This window comes from Paramisgurnus dabryanus, unplaced genomic scaffold, assembly GCF_030506205.2.
Source record: "Paramisgurnus dabryanus unplaced genomic scaffold, PD_genome_1.1 h2tg000296l_1_89236__unordered_in_group15, whole genome shotgun sequence".
Classification (NCBI taxonomy): domain Eukaryota; kingdom Metazoa; phylum Chordata; class Actinopteri; order Cypriniformes; family Cobitidae; genus Paramisgurnus; species Paramisgurnus dabryanus.
Window position 1 is genome coordinate 72,501 of NW_027394180.1, and position 7,500 is coordinate 80,000.

The window sequence follows — 7,500 nt, forward strand, 5'->3', positions numbered from 1 at the left end:
GCTTAGGGTTAGAGAGACGAGGGTTGGCTCGTTGGATAGGGCCGCTCCGGTAGAGCAACCGACCCAAAGGGCGAGTCGATCCGAGCAAAGGCGCCCGAGCTGCGGCCGTGGGAAAATCCGCGGAGGGACCGCCGTATCTCGGCCGGGCTTAGGGTTAGAGAGAAGCGGGTTGGCTCGTTGGATAGGGCCGCTCCGGTAGAGCAACCGACCCGAAGGGCGAGTCGATCCGAGCAAGGGCGCCCGAGCTGCGGCCGTGGGAAAATCCGGGGAGGGACCGCCGTATCTCGGCCGGGGAAAGGGCTAGAGGCTCGCGGGTAGGCTCGTTCGAAAGGTCCCCTCGCGTGGAGCGACCGACCCAAAGGGCGAGTCGATCCGAGCAAAGGCGCCCGTGCTGCGGCCGTGGGAAAATCCGGGGAGGGACCGCCGTATCTCGGCCGGGGAAAGGGCTAGAGGCTCGCGGGTAGGCTCGTTCGAAAGCCCCCCTCCGGCATAGCGACCGACCCGAAGGGCGAAGGCCCCGGACCCGAGGCGCCCGAGAAACGGCCGTGGGAAAATCCGGGCACAGACCGCCGTATCTCGGCCGGGGAAAGGGCTAGAGGCTCGCGGGTAGGCTCGTTCGAAAGCTCCCCTCCGGCATAGCGACCGACCCGAAGGGCGAAGGCCCCGGACCCGAGGCGCCCGAGAAACGGCCGTGGGAAAATCCGGGGAGGGACCGCCGTATCTCGGCCGGGGAAAGGGCTAGAGGCTCGCGGGTAGGCTCGTTCGAAAGCCCCCCTCCGGCATAGCGACCGACCCGAAGGGCGAAGGCCCCGGACCCGAGGCGCCCGAGAAACGGCCGTGGGAAAATCCGGGCACAGACCGCCGTATCTCGGCCGGGGAAAGGGCTAGAGGCTCGCGGGTAGGCTCGTTCGAAAGCTCCCCTCCGGCATAGCGACCGACCCGAAGGGCGAAGGCCCCGGACCCGAGGCGCCCGAGAAACGGCCGTGGGAAAATCCGGGGAGGGACCGCCGTATCTCGGCCGGGGAAAGGGCTAGAGGCTCGCGGGTAGGCTCGTTCGAAAGCCCCCCTCCGGCATAGCGACCGACCCGAAGGGCGAAGGCCCCGGACCCGAGGCGCCCGAGAAACGGCCGTGGGAAAATCCGGGCACAGACCGCCGTATCTCGGCCGGGGAAAGGGCTAGAGGCTCGCGGGTAGGCTCGTTCGAAAGCTCCCCTCCGGCATAGCGACCGACCCGAAGGGCGAAGGCCCCGGACCCGAGGCGCCCGAGAAACGGCCGTGGGAAAATCCGGGCACAGACCGCCGTATCTCGGCCGGGGAAGGGGCTAGAGGCTCGCGGGTAGGCTCGTTCGAAAGGCCCCCTCCGGCGGAGCGACCGACCCAAAGGGCGAAGGCCCCGGACCCGAGGCGCCCGAGATACGGCCGCGGGAATTTCCGCGAGCTTCGACCGGACGTATCTCCGGCGGGCGGGGTCGCACGGACCCGAGGCCGGGCTCGTCGGAAAGCCCCGGGACGGACCTTTCGAACGAGACCGGCCGCGCGTCCGGGCGACCTCCGAGGCGGACGCTAGGGGCGCCGGAGCCCCGGACGAGCGAAAATTCCGCGACCACCCGCCCGTATCTCGGCCCGGGAAAGGGCCAGAGACTCGAGGGAGGGCTCGTTCGAAAGCTCCCCTCCGGCATAGCGACCGACCCGAAGGGCGAAGGCCCCGGACCCGAGGCGCCCGAGAAACGGCCGTGGGAAAATCCCGCGGGGGTAGGCCGTATCTCGGCCCCGGAAAGGGCTAGCGACGCGCGGGTGGGCTCGTTCGAAAGGCCCCCCGCGGAGGAGCCACCCACCCGAAGGGCGAAGGCCCCGGACCCGGGGCGCCGGAGCAGCGCGGTAACGAAATTCGAATTTTCGACCGGAAGTATCTCGGGCCCCCGGGGTCGCACGGACCCGCGGCCGGTCTCGTCGGAAAGCCCCGGGCGAGACCTTTCCGACGAGCCCGGCCCCGAGTCCGTAGGACCTTCCCCGGCCGAGATACGGCGCCCGGCAGTTCATTGGCCGATATCTCGGAAACGGGGCGTCGTAGACGCTCCGTGGTATTGGTGACCTTGACGATGCCGGGTCAGACGAGTCGGCCGCGGGCACGGGCCCGGGGGCGCCGGCCGCCAGAGTCGGGTGGCTCGCGCACTTCCAGGCGGGCCGCTCGCGCACCTCCAGGCACCCCGACCCACTCGCCGAGGCCGACCGAGGTGCGCCGTCCCGGCCGCGGACCGGTCGGGGTCCCCTCTCGAAAGGGCAGTAGTGTGAACAGGTGCCATCGGGTATATAGGGGAAGGGGTCCTCTCGAACCAGGCCTTCGAACCCGCGCGAGCCTAGCCCGGCAAGGCTCACCCTCCCCGGCCACGGGTTCGGCCTCCGTCCCCCTGGAGGTCCGGCACCTCCAGGGTCCCCGACCCTGCCTCCCCTGCCCGAGGGGAGGCCTCCGAGGCGGGCCTGACAGGGCGGCCCTCCCTCCTGGAAGTCCGGTTCCTCCAGGGTCCCCGACCCTGCCTCCCCTGCCCGAGGGGAGGCCTCCGAGGCGGGCCTGACAGGGCGGCCCTCCCTCCTGGAAGTCCGGTTCCTCCAGGGCACACGTCCCTACCTCCGTAGCCCAGAGAGGTGACTCCGAGGCGGGCCTGACAGGGCGGCCCTCCCTCCTGGAAGTCTGGTTCCTCCAGGGCACACGTCCCCACCTCCGTAGCCCAGATGGGTGACTCGATAGCGGGCCTGACAGGGCGGCCCTCCCTCCTGGAAGTCCGGTTCCTCCAGGGCACACGTCCCTGCCTCCTTAGCCCAGAGAGGTGACTCCGAGGCGGGCCTGACAGGGCGGCCCTCCCTCCTGGAAGTCTGGTTCCTCCGGGGCACCCGTCCCTACCTCCGTAGCCCAGATGGGTGACTCGAAAGCGGGCCTGACAGGGCGGCCCTCCCTCCTGGAAGTCCGGTTCCTCCAGGGCACACGTCCCTGCCTCCTTAGCCCAGAGAGGTGACTCCGAGGCGGGCCTGACAGGGCGGCCCTCCCTCCTGGAAGTCTGGTTCCTCCGGGGCACACGTCCCTACCTCCGTAGCCCAGATGGGTGACTCGAAAGCGGGCCTGACAGGGCGGCCCTCCCTCCTGGAAGTCCGGTTCCTCCAGGGCACACGTCCCTGCCTCCTTAGCCCAGAGAGGTGACTCCGAGGCGGGCCTGACAGGGCGGCCCTCCCTCCTGGAAGTCTGGTTCCTCCAGGGCACACGTCCCTACCTCCGTAGCCCAGATGGGTGACTCGAAAGCGGGCCTGACAGGGCGGCCCTCCCTCCTGGAAGTCCGGTTCATCCAGGGCACACGTCCCTGCCTCCTTAGCCCAGAGAGGTGACTCCGAGGCGGGCCTGACAGGGCGGCCCTCCCTCCTGGAAGTCTGGTTCCTCCAGGGCACACGTCCCTACCTCCGTAGCCCAGATGGGTGACTCGAAAGCGGGCCTGACAGGGCGGCCCTCCCTCCTGGAAGTCCGGTTCATCCAGGGCACACGTCCCTGCCTCCTTAGCCCAGAGAGGTGACTCCGAGGCGGGCCTGACAGGGCGGCCCTCCCTCCTGGAAGTCTGGTTCCTCCAGGGCACACGTCCCTGCCTCCTTAGCCCAGAGAGGTGACTCCGAGGCGGGCCTGACAGGGCGGCCCTCCCTCCTGGAAGTCTGGTTCCTCCAGGGCACACGTCCCTACCTCCGTAGCCCGGATGGGTGACTCGAAAGCGGGCCTGACAGGGCGGCCCTCCCTCCTGGAAGTCCGGTTCATCCAGGGCACACGTCCCTACCTCCGTAGCCCAGATGGGTGACTCGAAAGCGGGCCTGACAGGGCGGCCCTCCCTCCTGGAAGTCTGGTTCCTCCAGGGCACACGTCCCTGCCTCCTTAGCCCAGAGAGGTGACTCCGAGGCGGGCCTGACAGGGCGGCCCTCCCTCCTGGAAGTCTGGTTCCTCCAGGGCACACGTCCCTGCCTCCTTAGCCCAGAGAGGTGACTCCGAGGCGGGCCTGACAGGGCGGCCCTCCCTCCTGGAAGTCTGGTTCCTCCAGGGCACCCGTCCCCACCTCCGTAGCCCAGATGGGTGACTCGAAAGCGGGCCTGACAGGGCGGCCCTCCCTCCTGGAAGTCTGGTTCCTCCAGGGCACACGTCCCTGCCTCCTTAGCCCAGAGAGGTGACTCCGAGGCGGGCCTGACAGGGCGGCCCTCCCTCCTGGAAGTCTGGTTCCTCCAGGGCACCCGTCCCCACCTCCGTAGCCCAGATGGGTGACTCGAAAGCGGGCCTGACAGGGCGGCCCTCCCTCCTGGAAGTCTGGTTCCTCCAGGGCACACGTCCCTGCCTCCTTAGCCCAGAGAGGTGACTCCGAGGCGGGCCTGACAGGGCGGCCCTCCCTCCTGGAAGTCCGGTTCCTCCGGGGCACACGTCCCTACCTCCGTAGCCCAGATGGGTGACTCGAAAGCGGGCCTGACAGGGCGGCCCTCCCTCCTGGAAGTCTGGTTCCTCCAGGGCACCCGTCCCTACCTCCGTAGCCCAGATGGGTGACTCGAAAGCGGGCCTGACAGGGCGGCCCTCCCTCCTGGAAGTCTGGTTCCTCCAGGGCACCCGTCCCTACCTCCGTAGCCCAGATGGGTGACTCGAAAGCGGGCCTGACAGGGCGGCCCTCCCTCCTGGAAGTCTGGTTCTTCCAGGGCACACGTCCCTACCTCCGTAGCCCAGATGGGTGACTCGAAAGCGGACGCGGGAGGGTGTACGTGGCGCACCCCCAGGCCGAAGAGAGGTCTCGTGAGCGGACGCGAGGGTGTACGACAGAAGGCCTGGAAGTCTCTGACTTCCAGGGTCACCGACCCTACCTCATGAGCCCGAAGAGGTGACTCGAATGCGGACGCGGGGGTGTACGTGGCGCACCCCCAGGCCGAAGAGAGGTCTCGTGAGCGGACACGAGAAGTACGACAGAGGGCCTGGAAGCAAAAGCGGGTGACTCGTGCACTTCCAGAAAAGGCAAAAGCGGGTGACTCGTGCACTTCCATAAAGCCGAAACGAGGTCTCGTGAGCGGACACGAGAAGTACGACAGAGGGCCTGGAGGTAAAAGCGGGTGACTCGTGCACTTCCAGGGTCTCCGACCTTACGGCGCCTTCCGACGCGGGCGCCTCCTCCCGGACGAGCCACGGGAAGGGCCCCTTCTCTCAAGGGGCGGTCGTTTGAACAGGTGCCATCGGGTATATAGGGATGGGTTGCTTCGAAAGTGGACCTCCAGCGTCCTCCCTCCCTGCGGCAGATCCCAAGAAAGGTCTGTGCGCGTCGGTGTGCGATGAACGAAAAACCGTTAAAAGAACTGGAACGGTTGGAACGGACGAAGGGCGTCTGATGTGAGGCAGCGCCCCGGGCGAGTGTCGAAAGACGGGTAACCCATATCCGCATGCCGCCTAGGCGGAAAGATCCGGCCTGGATCATATCAAGGCTAATGCCTAAAAACTAAAGCTACCTTGGGTGATGGAACTCGGCTACGGCCGCAAAACGATCCGCCCTGGATCATCAAGGCTAATGCCTAAAAACTAAAGCTACCTTGGGTGATGGAACTCGGCTACGGCCGCAAAACGATCCGCCCTGGATCAAGGCTACGGCCTAAAAACGGCAAAAAAAGATCCAAAAGTCCCTGGATCAAGGCGCTTCGGCTTAAAACCTGTGAAAAGATCCGCCCTGGATCAAGGCTACGGCCTTAAAGCTGCTCAAAAGATCCGCCCTGGATCAAGGCTACGGCCTTAAAACTGCTAAAAAGATCCTAAAGTCTCTGGATCTAGGCTACGGCCTCAAAGACACACGTGTTGTGAGATAAGATCCGCCCTGGATCTCCAGGCTACGGCCTCAAAGGTTCGACCCGACCATATATGCTCAGACACGGGCGAACACAAAAGCGTAACAACCCATGTTGGAACCGTCGAAGGATCTCGGCGTCGGCCGTAAAACGGAAACCCCCCGGTCGTCGGTACGCGTGTGGCGGTCGAGGGCCCCCGGCCGCCGGTCGGGCGGGCGCGTGGATAGGTCTCCCGAGCGGTCAAGGAGTCCCGGAAGCCGGTCGGGCGAGCGGCCGGCCCCGGGGCACCCTACCCTCTCGGGCGCACCGACCCCACGCGTTTCGTCTCGGTCGGCGTCCGGGGTTCCGAGACACCCTTATGTATCTGTGTGACAGACGGAGTGGCACACCGTCTGCGGCGGGACAGGGCCGCCGACCGCGATGGAAGTCGAGTGAGGCGGCTTCCGGGGTCCAAGACCCTACAGACAGACGGAGTGGCGACCCGTCTGCGGCGGGCCAGGGCCGCCGACCGCGATGGAAGTCGAGTGGGGCGGCTTCCAGGGTCCAAGACCCTACAGACAGACGGAGTGGCGACCCGTCTGCGGCGGGCCAGGGCCGCCGACCGCGATGGAAGTCGAGTGGGGCGGCTTCCAGGGTCCAAGACCCTACAGACAGACGGAGTGGTGACCCGTCTGCGGCGGGACAGGGCCGCCGACCGTTACGGAAGTCGAGGGGGACGGCTTCCAGGGTCCAAGACCCTATCTGTGTGACAGACGAAGGTGCATCGTCTGGGGCGGGACAGGGCCGCCGACCGCTATGGAAGTCGAGTCGGGTGGCTCGTGCACTTCCAGGGTCCAAGACCCTCTCTTCGTGACCGACGAAGGTGCTCTGTCTGGGGCGGTACGGGGCCGCCGACCGCTATGGAAGTCGAGTCGGGTGGCTCGTGCACTTCCAGGGTCCAAGACCAACGCGTTTGACCGACGAAGGTGCCCCGTCCCCGGGCACGGACGGGGACGGGCCCGGCCTCCGGGCCGCCGTGGAAGTCGAGTCGGGTGGCTCTCGCACTTCCAGGGTCCTCGACCCTATCTGTCTGACCGACGAAGGCGCTTCGTCTCGGGCGGGCCAGGGCCGCCAGCCGCTATGGAAGCCGAGTCGGGTGGCTCGTGCGCTTCCAGGGTCCACGACCCTGCCTTCGTGACCGACGAAGGCGCTCTGTCTGGGGCGGTACAGAGCCGGGCCCCGTCCAGCAGGGGACGGTGGCCCGAACAGGTGCCATCGGGTATATAGGGAAGAGCACCTCGCTGACTCTCCAAGGTGATAGGCTACCGGATCCCAGGACCTCTCGAGCCCAGCGAGAGGCCTCTCGAGCGGACACAAATGCCTCGAAAAAGTCCCTCTGCACTGAGGTAGTGACGATTCTTATTACGAATGGTAAATCATCCAAGGAAGGGACGAACCCGGCTGGCCTCGGCCGTTAAACGAGCCGGCTTCGTTCGGCCGCTAAACGAACCGGCGTCGTTCGGCCGCAAAACGAACCGGCGTCGGCCGCTAAACGAAACCCCGGGCGGGACAGGGCCGCCCACGTCTCAGCCTTAATGACCCGTTACGGGGTGACGCCCGGATACGCTTTGTGTGTCATGGCCCTGAGATTCTGGAAATCGAACTGCGCCTGGGGCAGGCCTCCGCCCGGCC